Here is an 11,430-nt window from a genome sequence, read left to right as displayed (position 1 = left end):
GGCAGGGGCAGATGTGCCATGAACTGAGTCCAATTCATTTTTTATCTCATATGGAGTTAAACCCTTTAAATGAAAATGTTTGATTACCGCTTTGAACTCGTTCTTTTCGATTTTTCTTACCGAACAATTTTTTTTCAATTGGTTATAAAAACACGTAAACTCAGAAGATGTGGACTGTGACTGCACCATATATCTAGTCGGGAGTGGTGCTGACTGAAAACAGATGATTTGGAGCGATTCGCGCGCCATCTATTGGTCATTCTAAGGACTTATTGAACTACCCTCGTAATTATTTATTCAACGCAAGTTATTTTGTTAAAAAATAGAACAATAAACTCGATATGTATCATATTTAACGTAGTAGTTTTCTAAATTCGAAATACGCGACGAGTTTTCTTCATTTTTGAGGGCACTAAATTTGTCTTCTTATTTAATTTTCATCGCTTCATTTTCTGCTACGGCAGCCATCGTTAAGAATTTTCAAAAACACTGTCGATTCAAAAATATTATTCCGTAGCGATAAAAATAACTTATTCGGATATGTACACTGAAACTCAAACCATAAGATGAAAAATTTACATTTATAATTCTTCCAACATTAGTACAAGAACTTCTATTCAAAAATCTTTCGAATTTCCACGACATACTAAATCTTAGTAGCATTGTTTGAAAGTTATTTTCGATCTCAATAAATTAATATTTTGAATGTTAATAACAAATTTTATAAACGAAGCACCTAATACAATAAACCATTGTTGCTATTAATAATCTATTTATTACAAATAATAGAATAGTTCCTTATATGGAATATATATCTTTGGCTTCGCATTAAATAATCGACTTTTCCTAAAAAGGCTTAAATTCGGAAATTATTCACATTTTAAAACAATGAAAATATTAGAAATGAATTATTTATGTTTTCTAAGTCTATTTACGTTAAATAAGATACATATTGAGTTTTTTTTAGTTTTTTTTTAGAAAAAAGTTCGCGTTAAATGAATATATTGAAACGAAAATTGATCAATTTACTTAATAAGTTATCTTAAAAATGTAATGCTGATCATTTCTAAAAAAAGCTTTCACTATTGCTAGCTATAGACTATTTTGAATTTAAAATTCTCAAACCAGCCCACTGTTCAGTGGGAAAAGTAAACCCCAAAGATTTTATTTTTACTCCGGTCTTTGCCTGAGCTTGTCGGGCACTTCGCGATTTGACTAGGCAGAGTCCGAACTGAAAGTACTACTTTGGACTTTGCCTAACACCGCTCAGTCAATTCGCCGAGGGACTAGGTAGATTGCGGTGTGACGGCACATCGGACTTTGCCTGTGACATATAAAAAAAAGACGAATTTTCAACGAAATACTTAAACTTTTAAAAATAAAAAAGATACATTTGTAACCAAAAATTGAATAGGTAAATTTTGATTGAAATTTTTTCTTTTAATGCTCATTTCCGTGCATTTAATACGTACACTTCAACTCAATTATATTATATTCCATAAATATTGTAACTTGAACCGAAAACTGCAATTTAAACTTCTGAAGAATTACATTTACTTAGGTCTATATTTTTTTTATTAAATAGTAGTTTCTTTTTTCCTCAGAACAATATTTTAAATCAAGAAACTTTTCAAAATGCCGGCACAACTTTCAGATTTTCGAAATTCGCATTTTGAAAAAATTTTTAGATTAAAAAAATTCTTGTAAGGAAAAAAGAAACTAGTATTTCATTAAAAAATATAGACTTGAATGAAATGTGTGCAGGAAAATAATATTGTTTTATACGCATTTAAAAATTTGGAACAACTTTCAGATTTTCGAAATTTGCATTTTGAAAAAAAAAATATTTTTAATAATTATTCTGAGGAAAAAGAAACTAGAATTTGATCTAAGAAATATAAATCTGAGTAAAAAGAGTTTGGGACAATGTTTTGTTTAACGCCTAGCAAAACCTAGCACAACTTTTAGATTTAAAAATTTACGTTTTTTTTTAAATTTTTTGGTTCAAATAATTAATTTGAGACAAAAAACTTGATTTTCAGCAAAAATATATACCGGAGTATAAAGTATAGAGGCCAATTATTATTGTTCTTCACACCTAGAAACCCCCAGCACAACTTTTAGATTTGCGGATTTAGGATTTTGCACATTTTTGATTGTAATGTCCCAAAAAATGTTCAATTGGGTAATTATAGTTGAAATTTTGACTTTTTCAAGCATTTTTTACGGCACAATTGAGTACAATCCTAGCATAACTCAGCACAACTTTTTTCTTGAAAAAAAAACAAATGGCGTGTCTAGCTCTGAAATAGTTTTCAATTCTGACTTTTTTTTAAATCGTTTACGGCAGAATTTGGCACAAACCTAGCAAAATCCAGCACAACTTTTCTTTTTTTAAACAAAATGGCATTGCCAACTTCTTAGACGTCATAAATTGTAACCGAAAATTTGTTTCCATTCGCGCTCCATAATTAAGTTATAGAGTCAGTTCTTTTTAAAAAATAAAACGGTTTAGACAAGAATAAACGAAGTAGGAATGTTTTTCAATATAATGTCAATAAAAGAGATACCATTTTTTTATGTTTTTTATTTACTGAATAGAGACATGAAGCCGTAGGCTTTGAATTCGTTGGTTTAAACTTCAGTTCTAAGACAACTCTAATTTGTTTAATTATTCTGAAAAATTTTAAATGTATTACTTAAAGATCTCTTAAAAACAGAAATTGCATATTCTTATTGAAAATTATCTAACTTTTTGAATTTTGGTATAATTAACAAATTTCAAGAGAATGGTTTCGAACTATATTTTATATCTTTTGGAATTTTGTATTGATATTTCTTAATCTATTTTTTTAATTCTCCTAATGTTGAAAAGCATATAACTTTTGTAAAAATTGTATCTAAATAAAAAATGTCATTAGACTACCCAATGAGCATAAAATTTGGCGACGTCTTTACGACGTCCTTACGACATCTTTATGACAACTTTACGATATCCTATGTTCATTTCGTTAAGTTGTCTTTACGATATCGTAAACATGTCGTATGATCTGACGATGTGTTTACGATATCGTAAAGACACCGAAACGACACGGACATAGGATGTCGTAAAATTGTCGTAAATGTCGTAACGATGTCGTAAAGACGTCGCCAGATTTTGTGCCCAATGGGTAATTTACATGTCCTTTTGTCGTATACGAGAAAATTTGACAAGAATTTCTTAAACTCAAAAAAATTTTATTTCTCATTTTAAAAAAGTTCTAACTTTTTGAATTTTGATTTAATCAAACAATTCAACTCAAATAGTTTTTAAATATATTTTATATCTAGTGAAAACTTTGAATAAAATTTTATAATCTCTCAGAAATGTCCCTCAAAATAAAAAAAATTAATTTGGATAATTTGCAAGTTTCTGCCTGTCTGTAAGAAAGCTTGACAAAGATTTCTAAGCTTTAAAAATAAATTCAAGCATGCAGCGTGGCTAAAACCTTAAAGTTAACTATACAGACCTACAGATAGATAGACAGACACTGACTTTTTTATTTATTTTCGTACTCTGTAAGTGCTGCAACGTAAAGAACCTTTAAAAAACATAAATAGAAAAATTGGACAATTAAATTTCATTTTACCCAAAAATACTTTAATTTTTGATAAAAAAATCGTTTAATTTAACTAAAAAGTGGAATTTTCAACAAAGGACTGGAATTCTCAACTAAAAAAGATTAATTTTTAACCAAAAAGTATCAGAAAAAATTAGTTTTCTATCAAGCGAAAAAAATAATTCACAACAAAATAGTGACATTTTCAACCAAAGAAATAAATGGTTAAATAAATTATGAATTTTTGGTCTGTCCGCTGCGCGGGCACATTGTCATCGCGCTGTGGGCGCGCGGCTCGCTTCGCTCGCGTATTGGACAATAAAATAAAAATTGTATTCAGCTTGATTAATTTAATATTTATTTCTAATTTTACATCACATTTTATTCTCGCGCTGCGACAGATGTCATTCCAGTACATTTATATCATTACAATTCATTTTATGCTTGGAAATTGAAACATACTTATTCTTATTGTCTTGTTTTCATAATTTTTTTAATTTTGTTTTTTTACGATTAAAAGAAAAACTACGCTTCCTATCAAAAAAATATTCGTAAAAACCTGTAAATCTCTTTTGGTTGAATAAATTTTTTCTTATTCTCATAGCCTGTATCGTTTGTACACAAAATTAATTTTTTTTATTTGCATTCATTTGATGAAATCCACGAAAGTCAATTTTCACATAAGACTAATACCCTCTCATTATGGATGGGAATGTATAATCAAAACCGTGATTTTTTAACAAAAAAAATTATTTTTAACCGAAACAAATTATTCTTTAGTATATAATTATTAAAATTCAATAGAATCCAATTAGAAAATCAAGCTCTTTTTAGGTGAAAAATCATTTTTCTCGGTTGAATAGCCTATTATTAAATACTTGGCTAGAAATGATTATTTATGGTTAAAATGGTAACATTTTATTCAAACTATCATTATTTTGTTGAAAATTTAACAGTTTGGTTAAGAAGTCACCCTCCTTTTTGGCTTAAAAATTCAACAATTTGATTTGCATGTTTTTGATTCCTCACTTAACAGTTTTTAGACTAAATATTTAACTATTGCGTTGAATCTTCATCCTTTTGATTTGAAAATTCATCCTTTTTGTAGATTTTAAATTTTTTTGTAAAAGTGCAAGTATTTGGTTAAAAATTCAACAATGTCTAATCAAAATGAGCTTTTTTGTTGAAAATTCGTATTTTTGTTGGTTTTTTTTAGTTGAAGATTCGTAATTTTAGTTCAACATTTATTTTGTTGGTTAAAAATTTTACTATTTTGTTGTAAATTAGATTTTACTCGAGATAAAAAATTAATTTTTAATTGAATAAATTAAACTGTTGTTTTTTTCATTAAATATTAAAATATTCGTTGGTTGAAATATCAAATATTACATTTTTTGTTGAAACTGCATCTGATCAGGGTAAAATTGAACTTTTCTGTTGCAACTTAAGCTACATTCTTCAAAATTATATTTTTTTATTCGAGATTCATAACTTTAGTTGAAACTTTATCTTTATGGTTGAGAATTGAACTACTTTAATAAAAATTAATTTTTTGATTAAAATTGCAGTTTTTTATACTGAAAATCTTCTATTTAGCTAAAAACTAACTATTTGTTTACAAATTTAACTGTTTTGGGAAAAATTCGTTTATTTCTATTAATTTTTTTTTTTTTAATTAAAATAAACTATTCAATTTTTTGTTAAGAAAATTATTAGAGTTATAACATTGGTAAAATTAAAAAAAAATTAAAACTTTGAGACAAAAAGTTCACAATATGAAAAAAAAAGTCAAGATAATAAAAACATCATGAAAACCCTACAAGATTTTACAACAATTTTTTGAATTTTCTTGAAAAATCAAAAATACAAATTTTGAACCATCGAAAAATTATGTTATAAATTTGAGGCATTCTCCACGTTTAAAACAAAAAGTGTTATTTCTATTAAAAAATAGTACAGAGCAATTTTATAGAACTTTTGAAATCTAATAATTTTGTGGTTCTGCCTTTTTACTGTATCTTTCTTAGTTTTATGGTAAAGTTGAATTATTACGTTTTTCCTTTTAAATTTCCATCTATTTTTGGACCACAGACCAGTGTGCAAAAGGAAATTTAAATACAAAAATTCCTTCGAAAGTTATCGTGTCGTCATACTACAGACATACAGACAGAGCGACAGACAGGCATTGTCAGCAAACTTATTTTTTCTGACTCAGGGGGTCCCGAAACTGAAAAAAAAAATATTTTTTGGCAAAAACTATGCACTCATAAAATATCTACAAATTTGTTGTTTAACATTTTTTGACAACACGCGCACTTTTTGTTCTATTCGTGAAATGTGACATTACAAATAAACAAATTAAATTTTTGGAAGAAATGCACCAGGTGCAATAAAAAGTTTCATAATAAAATTGCTTTTAAATTAGACCTTAAAACTTGCTTCTAACCCTTTTTCTCCAGAGGCACGTGATTAGAATGTGTTCGTTAAAGCTGAAGGAGCTTTAAAAAAAGAGAATTCATTATCACGAAATTTCAGTTGTGGATGGTTTGACCTTTAATTTTAAAAGTTCGATGCAAAAATGTGGGGGAAGTACAATGATCGCGAGCGCGTATTGCCAAGAAAATACATTATCGATGACGAAATTCACGAACAAATTTACTCGACAAAAAGTACGCAATATACTAGGAGCGATGCTTCGCTCTAGAAATTATCATTATTATATTTTATTCAAAACTTTTACTCGGGTGAACCCGGTTATACATAATCGCCACGGATTAAGTCAAGTGACTGATGAGATTAGGATGTTATAAGTCAATCCAATACGATGCTTGAAACCTCTAGCGCTGATGTTGTAGGTTGAAGCTTCCTGATGATCAAGAAAATTTCTTACAATGCGACAGGTGTTCAATAAAACCGCCTTCTGAGCTGCTGCCAATACCCTACTGGCTCCCAAATTTTCAAAATGTTCAGTGCATTTTGCGTCCACATTGCCTGTAGTCGAAATCACAATGGGGTGAATAGATGCATGATTCACATTCCTCCATATGGTCTTTACTTCATGCCGTAATTCGCTATACTTCTGTTTTCCCTCAAAAAAACCTAGTAAGTGACATTTCCCATAGAGACTATTTTCCGATACATGCGCATGAGAAAATAATCTCTATGGCAAAAGTCACAAGTTTTTCCGTTAGACATCAGACTTGTGGATCTTGGTTGTATAAGTTGACTGCAAATTCCAATCAAATGGACGAGCAATGTCGATGATGTAGACTCTTACACTTTTTTTCTCGTATCACGATGTCAGGTCCATTAGCCCGGATGTAATAATCCGTTTGGATAGAAACATCCCGATAAAGGACGTAATATTTGCTTTCTAAAACAGGCCTTTGAATGTATCTATAGAAAGGCATCCGTTCTTTTAAGAGTCCTAGGTTTAGGGCAAGTTATTGATGTATAATGCCCGCTACATCATTATGTCTGTGCGTTCATTTTCTCTGAGACATCAGGCGGCAGCCCTCAATAATGTGCTCGATGTATTCGTTAGTTTCTCCGCATAATCGGCACCGGTCAACAACATCTTGATGTACCACGTGTTTGGGATAATTCTTGGTGCTGATAACCTTGTCCTGTATCACAATGACGAATCCTTTTGTCTCTGAATACAGAACACTCATTCTTAGCCAAATTTTGGATGCCTTACTATCGACTTCATGTTGATCGAACGTTTTGGGGTGCTCACCGTGGACTGCTTTCTGCCTCCATTGTATTTCTAATTCCTCTATGGCTTCTGCCCTGATATGCAAGGCCACATCTAAGGACAAATTTAAGGGCGTGTAGTCAAGATTCGCTCTGCAGATGGTGCTGTATAGCGCAACATTTCATTTGCTGTTAAAATAGTTTCGCAACTGTATAACTTATGAGCCACACAGTTACGCCCCTACCCCCTATAACTCGTGGTAGAACTACCCTTTCAATCGCTAAATTTTTCTGGTGCATTCTGTGCTTCGTCATTTCTAGAGGGATGATTCTGTTTAACTTTTTAAGGTCAGTGTTAGACCATTTGATAATCTCGAAGGAGTACGTGAGGATAGAGATGGCATATGTATTGATTGCCCTGATGATGTTGCCGAGTTGAGAACTCCCTTTATAATAAATCTGATTCTTGTAGTGGAGGCAGTCGTTAGGTTTGTCTTAATTATTTTATGCTGAATACCTTTAGATTCAAGAATACCAAGATATTTATATGATTCGCCTGCAGCCATATCTCTATGTCATTTTCGAACTCGTTCTCCAACTCTGCGGTCCCTAATTCCCCTCTAAATAAATGCACTATTCTGCATTTGTCTAGTCCGAACTCCGTGTGGATATCATTGGAAAACTGCTTTTTGGCATATATCACTTGCTGCAGTTTCTTGGCTGAACTAGCGTACAGCTTCAGATCATCCACGTACAGAAGATGGGTCACTTGATGACCATCCCCATCATTATGATTTCCAAACCTATGAGACATGCTGTTTAGTGTTTTTCTCAATGGGTTCAAGGCTAAACAGAACCATGATTCACTGAAGGAATCTTTTTGAAATATACCTATCTTAAAGCGTATTGATCTAGTTATCCTTGGTTGTCCATGATCAAAATACTTGATTCTTGTGCCCCAGAGCCCCATCGCATGACTTAGAAAGTTAATAATGCAAGGGAGGATTTTGTGAAGTTTTAAGACTTGAAGCAAAAAGTCATGCTTTCGAGCTTGAGTCATGACAACAGCGTCTATAGTGACTAGATCTTTACAGCATCGCGAGTTTTTACAACATCCTTTTTTGTTTTTCTGTAAGGATGTTATTCTCGTCGCAATGAGGATATATCTTTTTTGCAATGATAGCTATGACAATGATAAATTATTGAAAGATCGGATATTGGTCGAAATTCAGATGCGGTTTGAGCATCTGGTTTTTTAGGTGACATATACGTAGTACCCTGGAGCATAAAGCCTGGTATCAGATCTGGGTGTTCAATGATCTTCTAAAAACGCCTTGCCAACACAAGATGCACGCTCGTCTGGTACTTATCAAATAAGTTTTACACCATGCCCGGACCTGGAGCTTTCCAGTTACTTGTCCTTTTCAAGACCGCTGAAACAACTAAAGGTATGATGTTTGTTAGCTGCATTTCGGGGCTATTACTGGCCCTTGCTTTCTCCAGCTCGAACCACGCAGTGTCCAAATTTCATCTGTTCATTTTTCCTCATACACTCGACTAGTAGTTAGTCATATCTCCCAATTGTGGGGCTTCGGGGTCTTGCTAGTTATTTTGCTTTACACTTAGTTCACGATAGGACCTTCTTTTATCTGTCTGAAAGTTTCATTTTTGTTGCCTTCCTGCACTACTTTTCATGCACTTAAATAGTCTGCTAGTAAGAACATCAAGTCTGCCGTTCGGAGTCCATAATCTCATCCAATATTGCTGGTGTTAATATCTCGATGTGCCGAGGGTGGATGATTTTAGTAACACGGCTTATTAGCTTTCTGGTTCTATTTCCTTTTTTGTATTGAGTGAATAGACCCAATTTGCACCTTACTTTGCTGACATCCATATCCAACCTGATCTTCCATGGTGAATCTCGATCCCTTGAAGAGACAAAAACTGCATTTTCGGGCCTAGTTCTGCGGCTCAACGTTCCAACGGTTGCCACAGCTGCACAGTATACAAGAGTTTGCAACCCTAACACAGTTTGTGTTATGTTTAAAAACGTAGGTAAGGCCTTGCTGTTGAGATACTCTATTAGCGCACGCAGTTCATTTGTGATGTTCATTTTGGGCAGGTAATACCTTATTATTGGTTCTACATATTTGAACTATAGTAAAACATAAGCAAAATTCCTGTCAAGGTGCTGTAGTTGTTCTGGGATTTCGGTACCCACATCATTGTTATCAATATCCAAATGTAGTTTTAATGGATCCGGTACATGATGTTCATTATCCCTAGCACCTATTTCTTCAGCTTTAACCAAGTCTTCGCTATCCACATCTTCCAAGGAGAATTCATCAATAGGTAGCTGCTGTTCCACTTCCATTTTGATAGCAGCTATTTCAACAGCCGAAATCAATCTGTTTACCGATATTGAGCGTTTTTGATCTGCCAGATTCTGCTTATTTCTTTTTATGTCCATTTTCGTCGCGTTTTTGGTGGCTGAACCTCTGCTTGTATGTCTGGAGGATGTGGTGGTGTTGGATCATCAATAGGTTGAGGAAGAACATCTTTCGCCCCTGCTTGACCGTTTAACGCGGCTTTCTCTAACTGATCTTCATTGCCGTCATTTTTGCATGCCAAATCAACCTGTTGTTTAATCTCTGTTGCTTGGTGTTCTGCGATGTGTAGATTAGTCCTGATGTCCTTCACCTTAGCGATAAGATCTCTCAGTGCGACTATCTGTATATTAAGGTACTTTGCAGCAAATTTCATTCTTAAATTGTATCCTTTTTCCATTTTCGTTTCAAACCTCGCACAGTTGATGTTCCACTGCCAACCCTTTGTCGCAGATGTTTTTACTTGTCAGCTATTTAGTTAGTGAGATCTGCCCAGCTATCTCGCAGCTCACAATCGCCACTGTCTCGCATGCCATGGTCTCAGCTGTTGGTCCAGTTGCGCCCCGACAATCTTCGTGAAGCGACAAGCGTTTCAAAATCTTTAATATACTTTCCGTTTTTAATTTATATTATTATATTATTATTATTGCAACTGGACTGAATCATTCTAAGTGGATAAACATTATTTTAGATCACGTATATTATAATCAGTTGCAATCAGTTGAAGTCAATGATGAATAAATTTTAAGCACATTAAACTTTTCGATAATGTTTCAAGTTTTTTCAGTTTGGAGATTATTTTAAAAAAAGAGTAAAACAAAAAAAAAATACAAAGTAATATTTGAAATCCTATGAACAAAAAATCTCCTTTTTAACCATAAAAAAGGAAAAATCCTGATTTAAAAAAAAATCGGAAGCATTAAGTAGAGTTGAACAAAAAGCTGCTTTGTAAATATCAACTCAGAATATTGATTTTATGGTATACAATGGTATATAAATACTTATTTAAATATTTTTATAAGTATATCAAAGAAAACAAAAACAATTTAATAATAAATGTTTATATTAATGAAATTAAAAGTTGCAGGTATCTGTTGTATTTCATTTAGCAACTACTACCAAATTTAATGGACCATTTAGAGTAACTTTGCCTGTCGCTGTCTATAGTGTAATGAAGATTACACAGGCCAACAATTCTCAGAACCAGAGACCAGACCTACTATACCCGAAGGTTTTTGCTGCGCTGAATCCGAATCTGACCTCAGAAAAATTCCATCACCCTCAGTTTTCGAGATATTCTAACCTAAAAGGGTCAAAAACCCGTTATTTTGATGTGTTCGAGGCCCCGTAACATCGCGAAAAAATTTTTTTCACAAACTGACAATGGCATCGTAAAGAACTACTCTTTATCTTCAAAATGCGATGCCTAACTTTTTGATAGGATTTTTCATAGCCGAGATATGGCGGATTCAAATATGAAAAATTTCACCCTCAAGCCCGGTAATGATAATGTATACCCGGTATACCCGGTATACCCGGTATTTAATGTATACCCGGTATGATAATGTATACTAAGGGGTTTTGGAGGTCGCTGATTACAAATCCAGTATCAAATTTGACGAATTCAAAATGGCGGATCCAAAATCGCAGCCATATTGAATTTTCAAAATCTGACTTCATATTCTTAATGAGCAACCTCAAAAACCTATATATAGATTTTTTCGATCGAATACGATCACTTATAAATT

The sequence above is a fragment of the Belonocnema kinseyi genome, chromosome 5 (genome assembly GCF_010883055.1).
Source record: "Belonocnema kinseyi isolate 2016_QV_RU_SX_M_011 chromosome 5, B_treatae_v1, whole genome shotgun sequence".
In the NCBI taxonomy this organism is placed as follows: Eukaryota; Metazoa; Arthropoda; class Insecta; order Hymenoptera; family Cynipidae; genus Belonocnema; species Belonocnema kinseyi.
Note: the sequence above shows the minus strand (reverse complement) of the source record.